Source organism: Eublepharis macularius, chromosome 2, assembly GCF_028583425.1.
Source record: "Eublepharis macularius isolate TG4126 chromosome 2, MPM_Emac_v1.0, whole genome shotgun sequence".
Lineage (NCBI taxonomy): Eukaryota > Metazoa > Chordata > Lepidosauria > Squamata > Eublepharidae > Eublepharis > Eublepharis macularius.
Genome location: NC_072791.1, coordinates 11847565 through 11861452, shown reverse-complemented (window position 1 = coordinate 11861452; position 13888 = coordinate 11847565). Strand labels below are relative to the sequence as shown.

The 13888-nt window shown below is 45.6% G+C and overlaps 1 pseudogene; it reads left to right on the top strand.

Annotated features, from left to right (window-relative positions):
* The window catches only part of LOC129324296 (zinc finger protein 420-like), a 36932-nt pseudogene extending 29516 nt beyond the window's left edge, over positions 1–7416 (top strand).
* The last annotated feature ends 6472 nt before the right edge of the window (positions 7417–13888 follow it).

Here is a 13888-nt window from a genome sequence, read left to right as displayed (position 1 = left end):
TGTTAAAAAAAATATACCTTTAGCAGGAATTAAATGTTTTGGGGATCCATCAACACCATTCCCTCCCCACAAGGAGTACAGAGTCTCTCAAAAGAAAGAGGAGTCCTTAACGGACTTTCTTCAGGGCCGCCTTTGATGGTGTCAGACTGGGATGCTGGATCCTGCATGCCTTTGGAGGGGGCTGAGATCCTGTACCAGGGTGGCTCTGTCTGGGCTAGGGCTTCCCTCCCCTGTGCTGGAGTGCCTGGTCCCTTCTCTGCTCTCGGCCACCAGCGGGATCCACTGATGGATAAGTCAGGATCCAAGCACAAGCACTAGCTTGGATCCTCCCCTCTCATGCAGTCACTTTTCTATTTCTTTTCCCAAAAGGAGGACTTCAGGTTCCCAGACCTGAGTGTATTTCCTTAATACAAGAAAATGGAAATCCATTTTTCCAGGAGCGAGAAGGAAGAGAGAGATCAGCAGGTAGGAACCTCCATGTGTAGAGTGGACCTTTTTCTGGTGTATCTGATTAGGACCTCTTTAGTTAACCTTAATTAACTGGAAAACAGATTTATGAAGAGCGAACAACCAAGAATAGATAAGAGAGCTTTCACAAACAGTTAGGAGAACAAAAGGGAGGGTTATTGGTGCCTAACCGTGGAGGAAATTTGTATACACTATCCAGTTGTATTCAACGTTTATTTATTTATGTAAATGACTCTCCAGGTAACACGACAGGAATTATCATTAAACAAAATTTAAACTAGTGTAAGAAGAGGATAAAGCAGCCATGGAGTAGCCTCAACAATATCCACAAAACATTCTTGAGCAGAGAAGCAGACCACAAAACACCTAAGAATGAGAAACCCATCAGTTAAAAGCCAAGTTGAAAGGTAGCAAGATAGGCTCTGGGCAAGCTTCTAGAAGAGAGGAGCCACTGCTGAAAATGCCCCTTTCCTGGAGACTTCCAATCTCTCTGCTTAGGCGCTGTGAAAGCAGGGCTTGTGTGTCACACCTTAATGGAGGGGGCACCGTCTGGCCAAAGGCAGGCCCCGAAGTACTCCGACCCCATTTAGGGCCTTGAAGGTAGAACCAGAATGACTTGGAGCTGCTCCAGTTGGTCCCCTAGACCAGAGGTGTTTCTTCTGTTGCCCTTTGGAGAGAGGGAATTGGACCTGGGGTGTGATGAGTTCAGGGCAGGTGGTTTTGTTGCGGGGAGGGCAGCAGGTGCACCTCTGTATTTCTTGATTTCTGTGAATTCTTACTGCTTATCCTGCCCTTTTTTCAAGGAATACAGAGCAGAATTGGTGAGATTTCCATTTACTTGCACAATGACTCTGTGAAGTAGGAAAAACTCGAGAAGAGTGATTGGTCCAAGACCACCCCAGTGTGCTGTCGATGTAGGGAGCTCTGCTTGAGTCTCTGTAGTTCACATCTAAATGCCCCCATTTGTTCTGTGTTCGAATACAGGAAGAAATCTGTTTTCTTTATCCATCTAACCTTGCCTCCCGTTTCCCATAGTGGCCAGCTAGAGTCCCTGGAACATTCACAACCAAAGGAGCAGAGCCAAAGCTTGCTTCTGGGCTTGCCCTGCTGGCAACCAGCATTCAGAGAGATGTTGCCTGTAAAGATGGTGATTCCTCTAAGTCCCCTTGGAAGATGTAGACTCACTCCAGGGAGAGGAAAGGGGGTTCTTAACAGGTGACAGAGAGAGGGCAGATCAGCTCAGTTTCTAGTTTGCCTCAGTCTCCTCTTGCCAGGGAAAGTGTGCTAAACCTGACAAAAAGAAGATACATGACGAACAAAGGAAGTTGAAGCATTGGGTAGGCATCGGGGTGGTACATAAACATCAAGCTTCCTTAACTGAAAATGTGTCTCCAGGGCCAGATTGTGTCCTAGGAAAGTAATAGAACTTGCTGGTATAATTTTGGAGACTGTCTATAATCTACAATCTGTAAGAATCTTTGAGAATTCTTGGAGAACAGTTGAGGTGCCAGAAGATGGAAGATGGGTACATGTTGTCCCTATTTTCCTCTGTTGTTCAAAGTCTTTCTAAATGACTTGGATGAAGGAATAGAGGGAATGGTCATTAAATTTGCAAACGATACTAAATTAGGAGTATCCATCTACTGATTCAAGATTCAGGAAGATCTTGTCTTTCATCACAGACAAATATAAAATTCTTCATCTAGGTAGAAAATAATACATAATTATAGGATGGATGAGACTTACCTTGGCAGTAGTACATGCAAAGAAGATCAAGGGGTCTTGGAAGAACATACACTGACCACGAGTCAGCAGTGTGATGTCTTAGTTAAAACTGCAGATGCAATCTGGGGCTGCGTCAACAGAAATATAGTGTCCAGATCACAGGAAGTGATAGTATCACTTTGCTCCACGTAGACCTCACTTGGAGAACGGATCAGTTTTGGGCACTACAGTTTTAAGAACAATTCTGAGATACTGGAATGTGTCCAAAGTAGGGCAACAAATATGGTGAAGGGTCTGGAGACGAAGTCCTATGTGGAGGGTGTGAAGGACTGGGTATGTTTAGCTTGGAGAGAATGCTGCTGAGAGGTGATATGACAGCTGTCACACAGAGGATGGAGCAGAGTTATTTTCTGTTGCCATAGACAGTGAGACCGGAAACAATGGGTTAAATTAAAGCAAAAGAGTTGTTGGCTAAATATTAGGAAGAACTTTCTGACAGAACAGTTCCTCACTGGAACAGGTTTCCTTGGGAGTCGGTGAGCTTTCCTTGTTTGGAAGTTTTTCAGTAGAGGCTAGATGGCCAATTATCCACAATGCTGAGTCTGTGACTCAGTATGAAGTTAGACAGATGGTGAGAAGGAGGGTAGGAAGAAATGATCCCGTGCTCTGTTCCTGTGGCCCTTTCATATGTTGCAAATGAATTAAGAACCTTGAAGGTTAAATGAATCCAAATTGAAAAGTTCAGTATTTAAATTGCTAATTATAGAACATAAATATATGTCAGTGTACAAAAATGCATGTATTTATTACAAAATAGTTTTTTTAAAAAAACTAATACAGGGCCAAATATAGCCCCAATAAAGATTAAAACCATACAGAAATTTCAAACAAAGAACTTCTGTGTCCCTGACGAAACGTGTTTCAGCCTTAGGGCCTTCTTCAGTAGCAAAGCATAGTTGTTACACATTAACTCTAGACAATGCTATAATATGGTGAGTCAATGTAGGACCAAGTTGCAATTATGCTACAAAAATAGGAGGAAAAAAAAGAAAAAAAATATTTAAATTTGATGCAACACTTATACTTTTTTAATTCTGATATTTAATTCTGACCTCTGAAGAACGAAATATGGCCAAAACGTGTTTGGTCAAGGGTGCATAAGGTCTTTGTTTGAGATTACTACTGAGGCTATATTTGGCCCTGTGTTAGCTTTTTAAAAAGCATTTTGTAAGAAATACGTGTGTGTGTGTGTGTGTGTGTGTGTAATATATGTTCTATATTTCACAATTTAAATACTGGGCCCTTTCATTTAACCTTTGAGGTTCTTAAGCCCTTTCTTACTTTCCCAGAGGAATTCTGATAGCCACTTTGAGGTCAGGAAAGAATCTTCCTCCAGGCCAGATTGGCCAGAGACCCTAGACGGATTTTTGCTTTCCTCTGAATATAAAGCAGGGGTCACTGAGAGAGTAGAGGGAAATTACCTGTGAATTTCTCCCAACCTTTGTTCCTTTATTTGTTGTTTGCCATCGGCCATAGTGGGCCCAAATGATTACATGCAGGATTGTGCAATATGGGCTGTTGACGGTGGGTTATGAAATTGCAACTGCTCTTTTTATGCTATCAGTTTTAATTATTTTAATTGTTTATTTAAGCGGATGTGATCCATTCTGAGCCTGATTGCAGGATGAGCGGACTACTAATTGAATAAACAAATAAGTTAAGACTAGATGAGGCTTTCAGTCCTTTCTGCTTCTATTTTTCTGGGTTTACCTTACATGAAAACTCAACGATCAAAACTTAATAAATGGCAGGATATGTCTCCTGTTCAAGGGATTTCCTTTCTGTTGTTATCAAGAGTTGTTAATGGCTTCTCCCCCTTAATTCTGCTTTTGTTTGAAGTTCTAATGAGTCTCCTCTTAATTCCAGAAGCTGAGGGTACCCCGAGAAAGCCTGAGGGAGAACCAGAAGAACATCCCTTGGAAGGGGAACAGCAGAGAAGAAGCAATGGAACAAAACAGAAGAGGGAGGAGGTATCATCCCATCAACAAAACCATACTGGAGAGAAACCACATAAATGCGAGCAGTGTGGAAAGAGCTTTGCTCAGAATGCACATCTTACTGTCCATCAACGAATCCACACAGGGGAGAGGCCATATAAATGCATGGAGTGTGGGAAGAGCTTTGCTGACAGTTCAAATCTTACTGTCCATCGACGAGTTCACACAGGGGAGAGGCCATATAAATGCATGGAGTGTGGGAAGAGCTTTGCTGTCACTTCACAGCTTAGTTCACATCACCGAATCCACACAGGGGAGAAAGTATATAAATGTGTGGAGTGTGGGAAGAGCTTTGTTTGGAGTCAGCAGCTGACTGTCCATCGACGAATCCACACAGGGGAGAAACCATATAAATGTGTGGAGTGTGGGAAGAGCTTTTCACGGAATACCAATCTTACTGTTCATCGACGAATCCACACAGGGGAGAAGCCATATAAATGTGTGGAGTGCGGGAAGAGCTTTGCTGACCTTTCACATCTTACTGTCCATCGGCGAATCCACACAGGGGAGAGACCATATAAATGTGTGGAGTGTGGGAAGAGCTTTGCTCAGAATGCAGAACTTACCGTCCATCACCGAATCCACACAGGGGAGAAACCATATAAATGTACTGAGTGTGGAAAGAGCTTTGTTCGGAATGCATTTCTTACTGTCCATCAACGAATCCACACAGGGGAGAAGCCTTATACATGTGCGGAGTGTGGGAAGAGCTTTGCTCACAGTACACCTTTAACTGTCCATCGACGTATTCACACAGGGGAGAGACCATATAAATGTATAGAGTGTGGGAAGAGCTTTGCTCACGGTACACATTTAACTGTCCATCGACGTATTCACACAGGAGAGAAACCATATAAATGTACTGAGTGTGAAAAGAGCTTTGCTCGGCATGCACATCTTACTATCCATCAACGTATCCACACAGGGGAGAAGCCATATAAATGTGTTGAGTGTGGAAAGAGCTTTGCTCGGAATGCACATCTTACTGTCCATCAACGAATCCACACAGGTGAGAAGCCATATAAATGTGTGGAGTGCGGGAAGAGCTTTGCTTACAGTTCACATCTTACTGTCCATCAACGAATCCACACAGGGGAGAAGCCATATAAATGTGTGCAGTGTGGGAAGAGCTTTGCTTACAGTTCACATCTTATTGGCCATCAGCGAATCCACCCAGGGGAGAGACCATATAAATGTGAGCAGTGTGGGAAGAGCTTTGTTCAAAATGTGGAGCTTACTGTCCATCACCGAATCCACACAGGGGAGAAACCATATAAATGTACTGAATGTGGAAAGAGCTTTGCTTGGAATGCACATCTTACTAGCCATCAACGAATCCACACAGGGGAGAAGCCATATAAATGCTTGGAGTGTGGAAAGAGCTTTGCTCGGAATGCACATCTTACTGTCCATCAACGAATCCACACAGGGGAGAAGCCATATAAATGTGTGGAATGTGGGAAGCTATTTGCTGACAGTTCACATCTTATTGTCCATCGGCGAATCCACACAGGGGAGAGACCATATAAATGTGTGGAGTGTGGTAAGACCTTTGCTCAGAATGTAGAGCTTACTGTACATCACCGAATGCATACAGGGGAGAAACCATATAAATGTACTGAGTGTGGAAAGAGCTTTGTTCGGAATGCATATCTTACTGTCCATCACCGAATCCACACAGGGGAGAAGCCATATAAATGTGTGGAGTGTGGAAAGAGCTTTGCTCGGAATGCATATCTTACTTTCCATCAACGAATCCACATGGGAGAAGCCATATAAATGTGTGGAGTGTGAGCTTTGCTCACAGTACTCATTTTACTGTCCATCGATGTATTCACACAGGGAGAGACCATATAAATGTATGGAGTGTGGGAAGAGCTTTGCTGACAGTTCACAGCTTACTGTCCATCTATGAGTCCACTCGGGTGAAATCATATAAACGTGTGGAGTGTGGGAAGAGCTTTGTTCAGTGTCAACAGCTTACTGTTCAACGATGAATCCACACAGGGGAGAAACCATATAAATGTGAGGAGTGTGGGAAGAGGTTTTCATGGAATACAACTCTTACTGTCCATCGACGAGTCCACACAGGGGAGAAGCCATATAAATGTGTGGAGTGTGGGAAGACCTTTGTTCTCAGTACACACATATTGACCATCGATGAATCCTCATGGGCAGAAACCATATTTTTATTTTCCAATAGAAAAAAGACGTTTGCTACGACTACAGAGCTTACTGACCATTGGTGAATCTATACAATGGAGAAATGATATAAATGTATGGAGTGTGAAAAGAGCTTTTCTCAGAATTCAGGCCTCTTTGTCCATCAATGAATGCATTCAGCAGAGAAACCTCATAAATTCTGAGTCTGGAAGAAACTTGTGTTTTAAAAAAATCATCTTTTTGGACATCCGAGGAACTGGCAACCTGAACACAACCATTTCTAATACACTCCATACATATCTTGTTGTAGACCTATTTATGCCAGGTTAGAGGGACTATATTTCACTATCCACACACCTGTCCCTATGGGGGAGACCTGATAGGTGAATCCATGGAATGGATGCCTGATTTATTCAGACCCCACCTGTGTTCTGATAACATATAAGTCAGTGGAGAATAAATGGCTGTTGTCTGTAAAATTTGACCAGGGCTTTTTTCTGGGAAAAGAGGTGGTGGAACTCTCTATTACCATAGGTAAATTGAGGGAGCACTCTGGGGGTGGCAGCACCCTGTGCAATGATGTCACTTCCCACTCACCTCCCCGCCCCTTACCTGGCAGCAATGTTCCCTCTAAGCGGTGCAGTGTTGTGAGCCAGAACTCTACTTGGTGAGCAGCAACTTACAAGTTTTGGACACACCTCTTCCAAAGGCAGAATCCATTTCATTAAAAGACTTTTGAATTAGATTGTCTGAGTCATTAGTATTGAGTGCCATAAATATGTTGATGACACTTATGCATGTGGTTCTCAAAAGCTTATGCCTCAATAAAGTTGGTTAGTCTTAAAGGTGCTACTGAACTTTTTATTATTTTGCAACTACAGACTAACACGGCTATCTCCTCTGGATATTAAAGAGTGCATCTGTAATATATTGACTTCACTGCCGTATGAAGTGGCAACTGCTAGAGGGTATTAGGGACTTTGAAAATGATTAGAAAAATGTGTGGGTGAATGGTCTATTCACAGTTATTTTAGCAAAAGAGTTTACTGAATACTCCACATATAGGAGCAGTATACCACCTAAGCCCAGACCAGGATAACCCAGGCTAGCCAGACCTTAGATCTTGGTAGCTATGTAGGTGAACCCTCCAGGGTTCTTTCGAAGAGGCAGGCAATGGCAAACCACCTCTGCACATCTCTTGCCTTAAAAATCATGCAGGGTTGCTATTTAATTTTTTTTTGTTTGCTTTTTCTGGGAAAAGAGATGGTGGACCTCTCAAGAGGGAAACACACGGGATTGCCCACCCCACCCCCCCTGCAGTCAGAAGGAGACAGACAGAAGGGTTGGAACTAAGGCCACTTTATTAAACACTGCATAAGCCATAGACTGTGGCCAAGGCCAACTTGTAGTGAGAAAAAAGAGAGGAAGGTTAGTAGTTCCAAATTTAAATTTATACTACCAACTGGCAGGTTAAGGTCTTGATTGCTGATTGTATTAAAAATCCAAGACAAAGAACGGTAAAACTTGGATCAGCAGACGTAGATGAAGGCTTACATAACTATTTATGGATAAAGAAATCAACCAATCAATTAAAACCCAAGAAATGAATCATATAATAATGTAAGCGGTCTGCCTGGCCTCCGCCATTTTAATAGCAGTTTTTATATGGCTGGTTGTGATATTAAAAATATCCACTACAAAATTGGTATGATTCCATCTGAAACCATTTTATGTTGTGTAAAGTGGATTGCTCTACAGACATTCAGAATTTGGAAGCCTATTGAAAAAATTTCCAAGCAATATGGTTTCCTATTGTGCAATTTTTGCAGGAAAAAGGAATTGTTTCTTCTAACATTTATTGTCAAGAACTATTGAATTTCTAGATGTATGGAACTCCTTAGGAATTGTTATATTTTGGGTTTTGTATGGTTATGTGTTAAGTTAATGTGGAATAAATCCTGCTATATAATTCAGTTAGCGTCTATCCGACGACTCACATGGATGCTGGTACGCATGCCCGGGCGCAAAGGCCACAGGGGAAGGCTGCAGGCGAGCTAGCCCAGCTGGAGGGAGAGGGCGGCACGGGAAGGGTGGCGTGCTCAAGGGCCGGAGGAGCCGCGGCGACGGCCAAATGCCGACCTGGTTGGAGCCCCGCCGCGCCGCCCTTGGCGGGGTCTGAGCAGGCAAGACACCCGGTGCCCTCGGAGCCCCGCCGCGCCACCCTCGCCAGGGGCCGGGCGGAGGCAAAACGCCCCTCGCCCTCCGAGCCGCTCTTGGCAGGGCCTGAGCAGGCAAGACGTCCGGCGCCCTCAGAGCCCCGCAGCGCAGCGCTACTCTTGCCGGGGGCTGGGCGGATGCAAAACGCCCCAAGCCCTCCGAGCCCTGCTGAGCCGTGCAGCGCCGCCCTCGGCAGGGCCCGAGCAGGCGAAGCGCCTGTCCCCCTCGGAGCCGCGCAGCGCAGCGCTGCTCTTGCAGGGGGCTGGACGGAGGCAAAACGCCCGTGACCTCTGAGCCCTGCCGAGCCGCGCCGCGCCACAGTCGGCGGGGCCCGGGCGAGTGAAACGCCCCCGGCAATAGCAGCGCGGGGCGGCGGGGCTCGGAGGGTGCCGGGCGCTGCGCCTGCCCGGGCCCGGTTGAGAGTGGCGCGGCGGGGCGCAGCGGGGCTCGGAGGGCGAGGGGCGTTTCGCTTCCCCGGGCCCTGCTGAGCCGCGCCACGGCGCTCTCAGCAGGCACAGGGCGATGGGGAGGGAGCAATGCGCCCTTCGCCCTGTGAGGCCCACTGGAGCCAGGCATGCGGAGGGGAGAGCGAACCCGCTCTGCCCTCCGTCCCTGGTGCCACACCCCGCCTTCCAGGCCCCCCCAAACCCCGCCTGCCTTTCCACCCTCTCCAAACCACGCCTGCCCTTCCTATCTGCCGTCCCACCTCACACCCCGCCTGCCTTTCCACCCTCTCCAAACCACCCCTGCTCTTGCTACCTGCCATCCCACCCCACACCCCTCCTGCCAGCCCTTCTTAACCACCTCCCCCCCAGCCCTCCCCAGCTCTCTAGAGCCCATTGTATTTATTTGCACAATGGGCTCTGTTTCTAGTATATAATATTTATTGTTTCTCGTTTTTGATGTTATAAGCTGCTTCAGGTCCTGTTTGAGGAACAGGTAGTAATGTGTGTATGTGTGTCACGTGATTGCATGGAATTGCAGGTGGGTACAATGCACCCAGCCATCAGCGTCCATGCTGGAGCTGATTCTCAGATGGTATACATTTCTCGTAGCTAGAAACTTTTCTGTTTATTTTCCTTAAACTGTACCTTAGTCTTTTACCTGTATCACCATAGAGTTTTGCTTTTGTTGTAATAAACTTAAGGAGCATTGCCTTCATGCACACACCAAACTTTGCTCAGCCACAAGAGGAGGTCCCTAGGTATGGGGTACAAATATCCAGGGGCAGTGGCAAACAATGAAGAGAGACTCCAGCATTCCACCTCTCAGGGGTGTTGAAGGGAGTAATGGACAAGCTCTTCCCACCCTCAGTTTTCTAACTGGGACTGCATGTCAGTGAGACTGAGGGCCAAGCTACACATGACGAATGACACTTGAACGGCAAGTGGATTGAGTGGAGGGCAAGTGAACAGGGAGAAATACACTTGCTGTTCAAGTGTCATTCGTCATGTGTAGCTTGGCCCTGAGGGTCTCCTCCCAGCCCTCCATAAGACCCTCTGCCTCACTGGCATGCAGCCCTGGCTGGAAGTCTGAGGTTGGGAAGTGCTTGCTCTTCCCCCTGTCCAACACCCCTGCAAGGCAGGATGCTGGAATCTCTCTTTGTTGCTTGCCAACACCCCTGAATATTTGCCCACTGTAAACTAGGGACCTCCCCTTGCGAGTGAGGTGATATCCAGGGATAGTTCTACATCATTTAATATTTTTTTTCTTTTTTCTTCTTCTAAATTTTATCTGTTGTGAGCAAACTAGTTTCCCCATTTCGCTTCACATTCTTTAATCGGTCTTCTGTTTATATAACTCGTACTTTGTTATATTTTCATTGTGGCTCCTTCTTGTTATTCAGTGCACGTTCCTACCTTCGGGGAGCCGCCTCTGGTTTTGTTTGTTCTGTATCTTGTGAGGCGATGGCAAGTTATAAGAATATTTTTGCTTATTCAGAAGAACAGAAGAGTAAAATATTTTCTAATATTCCTACTATATTGGGTGACTATCAAACCCCACCTGCTAATAAGGAAGACTGGGAAACATTTGAATTCTTAAAATGTAAATTAGTGAAGTCCCAGTTACATGCTGCAACACTGTTCGAGTATCATAAAGCTGAGCAAATTCCCAGAGGATTACGGCTTAATAAGCCACCAGGGATGTTTGCTGACAACAATGAATTTCGTTCTAGGTGGGCTGCTATATTGAATAAATGTTCATTCGACCTTATGGTACAAAAATGATTTAGTCATTCAAACTGTGTACTAGTGGAACACTATTTGAAGCATCATCCGGGGATTATTTCAGTGCACCACCCTCTATGTTGCAGAAAGGGAGGGGCAGTAACACAGAAAACTCTGCTCAAGAAAGAGGCAGAGTGGATTCATCGTCTGAACACCGTTTACCCGGGGGGGGGGGCCTCAATTCCGATTTGAACTTATCATGTTTCCTTTAGTTCCTTAATAGTAGATACTCAAACGTGTTGACAGTTTATTTAGGACTCTGTCCCTTTAAATGTTCTGGTATTTTTAGCAGTGAGTGGAGGTGCAGTTCAGGATGTTCCTTGGAGTGCGCTGAATCTAGGCACCAAAGAGTGGGTAAATCAATTGCCAGTTGGGTAAGTGTTTTTGCTCAGGTTATTTATGGTGGGAAGTGAAGAATGTCAGAAAATGAGAATATTTCATTCTGTATGTATAGGAAAACACACCAGGGTGGTTATTACACCGTCCCTGAAGAAGCGGACACCATGAAACAAGCTGTTTAATCCGGACGCTTGTTGGACGGTGCAGCCTTTTACCCGGCGTTACTGGATTCTCCACAGGGCGCTTAACATCTTGTGCGCCACCCATCCCAACTCGGAGCTTTTCATGGGACCCTCAACGATGGGTCATTTGTGACCACTGTTCCCAGTGAACCACGAGACTGTATTGATGAATGAACTCAGTAAATTTTGAAACAAGTGATTCACTGGAAAAATCCGTTGAGGTTATACGGTCTAGTGTGAAGCAATACGTCTCTTCGTTACAAATGAATGACCACACTGTGATGTTTGTTTGAATGCACTTTATTATTGTACACAGTTTGAATGACTAAATCATTTTGTACTTTGTTATATTTTCATTGTGGCTCCTTCTTGTTATTCAGTGCACGTTCCTACCTTCGGGGAGCCGCCTCTGGTTTTGTTTGTTCTGTGTCAGATACTTGCTTGTTTTTCAAATTTCTGCTGCATTATTAAATTTTCCAGCAAGTGATCATATTGGAGAAAGGTGGACTATAAGTTATGTGCATCAAATAAAACAAAGTAAAGAGATGCCAACATAGAGGCTGTTTTGCTAGATTGCAGACAGCTGCCCAACACAGAGAAAAAACAACAGGGGATGCAGCCCTTATTGCAAGAAGAACTCAGCTCCACCCACCCCCAGGGAAAAGGAGCTTCCACAGAGCAAGCAGGAAAGCCCTCCAGTGCTGCCTCCAGGCCCCTTCCACTGGCAGTCAGGTGACCATCTCTCTTTAGGCCTCTCTAGGAAGGGAGACTCCTTCCCTTTAACCCTTAGGTTGACTCTCCAGACAGGAAAAAGGATCCACCTCTACCTTGAAGAGGATCCTTTTTTACATTGATACAAAATAAAGGGAGAATCAGAAACACAAAGAAAAAAAAGGGGAGGGGGAGAATCACAATTTATAACACAAACAGTGAGCAGCAGCAAATACAAATTCAAACAGAATCTAGTGAGCAACCTTAAATTTGCTCGGCAAAGAAGTAGGCCTTTGCACCTAAAGGACAACAGGCTGAGAGGAGGGCATTCCACACCTGGTGGTGCCACACCTGAAGAGGCCCTGCTCCTGTGGAGCTCAGCAAATGAAGTGAGGGCAGGGCCTCTGAGGAAGATCTCAGTTCATGCAGAGAAATGCACAGGAGTTGGCAGTCCTTTGGGTATCCCCATCCCAAATCTTTTAGGACTTCACCGGTGCAAAGAGGGCCCAGAAGTGGATCAAGGTAGATGTTGCAAGGTCTGGTGGAGGGGATGTGATCTTTACAAACTGGAGGTCCCTGGTGGCAGTTAGGGTTGCCAGGTCCAGGTTGGGAAATTCCTGGAGATTTGGGGGGGGTGGAGCCTGGAGAGGCTGGAGTTTGGGGAGGTGAGGGGACCCGTGGGGTATAATGCCATAGAGTGCACCATCTGAAGCAGCCATTTTCTCCAGGGGAACTGATCTATGTCACCTGGAGATCAGTTGTAATTCTGGGAGATGTCCAGCCACCATCTGGAGGCTGGCAACCCTAGTGGCAGTCCAGATGCAACATAATACTCCATATATCAAGTTTCTGCACTGCACAGCTTCAGAGACAGCCTCTTGTAAAGTGCGTTCCAGCATTTGGTGCGAGGGTTACATGGACCTGGTTTAAGCACCAAAGACAGGCCTCTCCCTTAAATGCTTCAAGAGAACATGGGCACGCGGCCACTGCATGGGATCTCTGGGCATCTTCTGTGGGTCCTCTGGAAGGGGTAGCATTCAGTCCTGAGCCAAAATCAAATTCCAAGACTGTGTTCATATATGCAAGTCAAAGAGCCAGGAAATTAAAAAGATATGATGGCCCCTCGGCCTTCACTTGCTCTCCCACAGGGTAGACACATCCACACAGCGTGCCATTGCGCGCCCACCGGCCGGCACCTGCCGACCAGATCCTCTCTGGGGATAAGGAGAAGGTTGTCCAAGAGACCTTCTATTTTTAATTTTTTTTTATTTTATAAAATGTATTGTACAACACAGTGTCAACATTGATAACTGCTCAATACAAAAAGACTCACAATAATAAACTGAAAGAGAACTTCCACTGCCAACCCCAGCTAAAAATCCTGAACATTCATGGAGATACATGCCTTTACATCATGTTTTTGCTCCATGGTCGCTCCCCAAGTTGGGAATGCGTGGCTTTTGTGGTGCAGTCAGTAGCTATGGACATGACATGTGATTTGATGGGGGGCTTAGGGGGGACCCCATTTAAAAATCCTCAGAACCCATGAGGATCTTGGATTCTTGTTACTGTGCTGTGACAGCGCCCTGAAGGAGTGTGATTGTTTTGATGTTGCCTATAGGGTGGTTTTATTTTTTCAATGTAAAAATGCACCCTTCGCAGGGCAAAGCCAGAAGTGGGGTATTTTGGCTTGCTGCACGGTCCATCTAAGGGTTAAAGGGAAGGAGTCTCGATTCCTAGAGAGGCCTGGAGAGAGACAGTCACCTGACTTGCCTCAGTCGCTTCTTGTGTTGAATGG